This window comes from Macrobrachium rosenbergii, chromosome 2 (genome assembly GCF_040412425.1).
Source record: "Macrobrachium rosenbergii isolate ZJJX-2024 chromosome 2, ASM4041242v1, whole genome shotgun sequence".
Lineage (NCBI taxonomy): Eukaryota > Metazoa > Arthropoda > Malacostraca > Decapoda > Palaemonidae > Macrobrachium > Macrobrachium rosenbergii.
In genome coordinates this window covers 19,413,578-19,419,577 of record NC_089742.1, presented here as the reverse complement: position 1 = coordinate 19,419,577, position 6,000 = coordinate 19,413,578, and positions in this window count along the sequence as shown.

Genomic DNA, 6,000 nt, shown 5'->3' with positions numbered 1-6,000 from the left:
GAACCAGATACCCTAGATCCTCATCTACCAATATCTCTGTATCTTTTCCAGTATAGATTATAAAATCGACAATATAATCCGTTTTGGCATCACAAAGTTCAAATATTTTCACTCCAAATCGACTTCTTTTATCTGGAATGTACTGCTTGAAACTTAGCCTTCCCTTCCATAACATTAAACTTTCATCTATGCATAAATCCTGGAAAGGTTGAAATTTTTCCCGGAATTTTCTACGCACACTGTCGAGCATGGGTTTATTTTTTTAGTTTATTATCTGGGCTTGTTTCCTGTGAATTATCAACGAAATGTAGAACCCGTAGAATTTGAAGAAATCTGTCCCTTGCCATCAGCCTTCACTCCTTTTGTCTCGAATGTCTCAAGCGTAGTCCAGTAATCTACGATGCGATGTTTACTTATATGCGACATGATCATAATCACACAAAGGAACCGTATCATTTCCTCCACAGTAACCTGAGCAAATTTTCGCAAATACTTTGGCACTGCATCTCCTAGCGTATCAACAAGGAATCTCTGATAACGGTTTGTCTCTTCAGCAATCAGCCCCATAAATTCGTTGTCGAAAAAATTCAAAAAATAGTCTACTTCCTTTGAATTTTCATTCACATTACATTTCGACGTAATGCCACTGCCACTGCTGTCAAATATGAAATCTCTGGGCTGGAAATTGCTGGCAGCCCACTCCCACTCATCACCTGGGTCACTTCGCTGTCTCCGCCTTCTTTTGACACCTTGGCTTTCATTTGTAGGTGGCAGATTTTCGTCATTTTCACTGTCGGTTGATATTTCATCACTGTCTCTTGTACCAGGACCATAATTATCCATTTCATTTCCTTCTAAATCCGATTCATTTTCATATCCAGAAAATGAGTCGAGAAGGTCTATAAAATAGTTATCCTCGTCGAGAGCTCTTCTCTCGATCTGCCGGCGGTCAACTCGAGGATGTCGTACCCTTGACCCCTCCTCCTGTGACATCTTGATGAAGACTAATGAATTTTAGGGGAAACACGTGAATTTATATGAATTCACTGTATGGCAACTGACAGACTGTTACCATATCAAGAAAAAGAGGCCAGTATTTCAATCATCAGTCCTTCCATAAAGGAAATTACCGGTGCTCTTTATACGACACAAGGGCTGTTCGGGCCAGTTTATTAAATGCATGTATATACGTTATTAAATCAAAGGTTAATCATCTGTAAGCACCCTTCCAACAGTTAAATTAATCCATTCGCATTGCATGTTTATTATCCTGAAAATTGAGAGGGCGCAAATTATAAAAATGCTTTCCTTTTTAAAGAGATAATGTATATGTGACTAAGAACAACACCTATTCGTTCAAGAAGGTTATTTCATGGCATATAAAACTCTACCAAAACAGATTTAAATAAATATAACCATGAAAACAAGTTATAACATTCTGCAATGAAATTTCCTAAGAAAATGGTTCTTTACTTTCAAATAGTGAAAAATGAAGGTTAGCAATGATATAAATATAGAATATATATATATCATATATATTATAAATAGATGTATATATATAAATAAAATATGTAATATGAAAGTATATAAATATTATCCATATTATAATATATATCTATATCATATATATATATATATGAATATATATAGTATCAATATATATGATATATATATATATATATATAGGCTATTATATATATATATGTTACATATATATGGTCCCAATGTATGATTATATATAAATATTGAAATTATTATACATTCCTATACAAATACACACACATATATATTGCTCTATACATATATATATATATATATATATATATCAATATATATATATATATATATATATATATATCAACACATAAAACCACTGACAAGGTAATGTATTATATGAATTTTTTTGAATAGCAAAGACCAGCCTTTCCACCTATTTTCCAGACTTAAGATAAAATTTTTAATCAGACAATGGAATATATGTTATTTATACAAATGATCATTGAAAAATCTTTACTTTTAATATTGGTAATATATGGTTTAATTTTAGTTGGAACAGCCAGTCTCCACAATGAATACTTTTTGCTGACAGTTTTTCATTTTCCATGTATTCTCTTTTAGTTACACTTTTTTTCCAATTTTTTTTACAGTTAAAGGAAAACATAAAATAAAACATTGTTTATGAAAATTTCCACCCAAATGTTTAACATTTTTCTACAAAATACATCAATTGATGTATATATGTATATTATATGTTATAACAAACAGTAGTGTAACAGTGACAAAAAATATATATATTATGTGTTATATATAACATATATATATATATATATATATATATATATATATATATAATATATTATATATATCCATATATATTATGATATATATAAAGAATATATCCATATAATTATTATATATATATATATATATAAATTTATATATATATATATAATATATATATATATTTATATATTTATATATATGGTATACTTAATATGAATATATATAAACATATTGTTCACATGGGGGTATCATTATTTTATTTTTAGTTTAAGGCTTTGAATCAAAATATGTATTTGATATTACACTATAGGTTCTACATTTGTTGCATATATTCATTAATATATTTGTCATATATATATTATATATATATATATATATTTATATGATATATATATATATATATATATATATATACAAAATATATAATAGTATATAAATATATATATATATATAAATGAATATTTTAATCATATGAATATATATATATATATATATATATAATTATATATCTATTATTTATAAGGCAATGAGTACATTTATGCATATGTATTTTTTTTATTATTCATATATATTTTTTATAATATAAATAATGTTATATAATATTTATATTAATATTTATATTTAAGCACTACACATTATAACTATATAAAAATATATATATTTATATCCCTTAAATTATATATTCAATATATATTTTATATAAATACATATTTAAGTATATACAAAGCATCTCCATAAATAAAATTGAATTGTATATGGCATGGAAAAATACACATTTCAAAACTGGGCCACATATGTATACACATTTTGTAGCAATGTGATTTAGGAATTGATCTAGTGAATGATTCTTGGCAGAATTTGTTTAAATGTGATGCAATTTGATAAACCAGCCTTAGGTGGCATTTCAGATGCACGTGTCCTGTTGACAGAAATGAACTGCTTTGTTTTCAGCCGCTGTACCCTCCACCTTTGTCGAATTTGGTGGGCGTGACCGTTGGAATATTAGCTTGAAAATGGGCCCCCGGGATTATCCCAAGCCCTGGCAGTCTCCAATTCCTTGTTTCATTGACAAATGCGGATTCTGGAACCCCCTTTTTACTTGCGGCTAATACGATTTCCATTCAAGGAGGTTGTTTCCACTTTCCCCCTGACTTTTGACCGCCATCGTCAATCAAACATTGAATTGGAATCTGTCCGAAGGACAAGGGATAATCCCAGGCCCTATTCCCAAGGTAGTATTCCAGCGTTCAGGGCCACCAAACTCAACACAGGTGGAAGGTAAGCAAGAGCAGAAAACAACGACCGGTCATTTCCATCAAAAGGATTCCGGCATCTCACGTACCACCCACGTCTCAGCCATGGAAATACGATTGTCACCTTCCAAATGTCCATATTCCTAGTGTCCAAAATGTATTGTTGTGTCGTGTAATCATTGTTGTTGTTGTCATGGATTCAATCATTATATATATATATATATATATATATATATATATATATATATATATATATATATATATATAGATGCAGTAATGTGTGTGTGTTTGTACATATACTGTATGTATGTATGTAGGTGATATTGAGATGCACGTGTGCTTTGACAGAAATGACCTGCTTTGTTTTCAGCTCAGCTCGCTGTACCTTCCACTTTGTCGAATTTGGTTGGCGTGACCGTTGGAATAATTGCCGATTTTGGAATATTCCTTTATTACTGGCAGCTTATTTATTTGTGTTGTTACATTAATTGCATAATATCTATATCACGGATCGCTACTATCACAATATTATCATATAAATAAAACAGGTTAATTTGCAGCAAAACAACAAATACAAACGCTATTACAATGATTGTTTACGATTTCGTGCGTCTGGTAGCATGCTACGGGTGACTACCGTCTGAAAAACCTCCGGATTGTGGTAAGTGTGAGGTCTCATCTCGGCCGTAATCAAAGGGCTAATGAAAATTAAAATAATTAATAATTTCCCATATTTTGGTAATCATAGAATCAACTAAAAACGATTATTAAATAAAATTATCTAAAAATGAAAAAATCCTCCGTAGGGTGGGTCTGCCCAGACCCAACTTGCACCAGATAGGGTTAAGAGACTGGCCAGTCTTGGAGGCCTTTGGGCCTCATCCTTGAAGTTCTTGGGCCCTCTCCAGGCCTGCTTCCCCAGCCTGGCAGGATACCTGCCTTCCTCCGAGGAAGCAGCCTCTGGGTCGGACCCTTCCCTTCAAGGCTGCCCTTAAGAGATTGGCCAGCCTTGGAGGACTTTGGGTCTCATCCTTGAAGTTTTTGGGCCCTCTCCAGGCCTGCTTCCCCAGCCTGGCAGGATACCTGCCTTCCTCCGAGGAAGCAGCCTCTGGGTCAGACCCTTCCCTTCAAGGCTTTCCTTAAGAGACTGGCCATCCTTGGAGGACTTTGGGCCTCATCCTTGAAGTTCTTGGGCCTCTCCAGGCCTGCTTCCCAGCCTGGCAGGATACCTGCCTTCCTCCGAGGAAGCAGCCTCTGGTCGGACCCATCCCTTCAAGGCTGCCCACCCATCCCTTCAAGGCTGCCCTCAAGAGACTGGCCAGCCTTGGAGGACTTTGGGTCTCATCCTTGAAGTTCTTGGTCCCTCTCCAGGCCCGCTTCCCCAGCCTGGCAGGATACCTGCCTTCCTCCGAGGAAGCAACCTCTGGGTCAGACCCTTCCCTTCAAGGCTATCCTTAAGAGACTGGCCAGCCTAGGGAGGACTTTGGGCCTCATCCTTGAAGTTCTTGGACCCTCTCCAGGCCTGCTTCCCCAGCCTGGCAGGATACCTGCCTTCCTCCGAGGAAGCAGCCTCTGGTCGGACCCTTCCCTTCAAGGCTGCCCTCAAGAGACTGGCCATCCTTGGAGGACTTTGGGTCTCATCCTTGAAGTTCTTGGGCCCTCTCCAGGCCCGCTTCCCCAGCCTGGCAGGATACCTGCCTTCCTCCAAGGAAGCAGCCTCTGGGTCAGACCCTTCCCTTCAAGGCTGCCCTCAAGAGACTGGCATCCTTGGAGGACTTTGGTCCTCATCCTTGAAGTTCTTGGGCCCTCTCCAGGCCTGCTTCCCCAGCCTGGCAGGATACCTGCCTTCCTCCGAGGAAGCAGCCTCTGGGTCGGACCCTTCCCTTCAAGGCTGCCCTCAAAGACTGGCCATCCTTGGAGGACTTTGGGTCTCATCCTTGAAGTTCTTGGGCCCTCTCCAGGCCCGCTTCCCCAGCCTGGCAGGATACCTGCCTTCCTCCGAGGAAGCAGCCTCTGGGTCAGACCCTTCCCTTCAAGGCTGCCCTCAAGAGACTGGCCATCCTTGAGGACTTTGGGCCTCATCCTTGAAGTTCTTGGGCCCTCTCCAGGCCTGCTTCCCCAGCCTGGCAGGATACCTGCCTTCTTCCGAGGAAGCAGCCTCTGGGTCGGACCCTTCCTTCAAGGCTGCCCTCAAGAGACTGGCCATCCTTGAGGACTTTGGGCCTCATCCTTGAAGTTCTTGGGCCCTCTCCAGGCCTGCTTCCCCAGCCTGGCAGGATACCTGCCTTCCTCCGAGGAAGCAGCCTCTGGGTCAGACCCTTCCCTTCAAGGCTGCCCTCAAGAGACTGGCCAGCCTAGGAGGACTTTGGGCCTCATCCTTGAAGTTCTTGGGCCCTCTCCAGGCCTGCTTCCCCAGCCTGACAGGATACCTGCCTTCCTCCGAGGAAGCAGCCTCTGGTCGGAC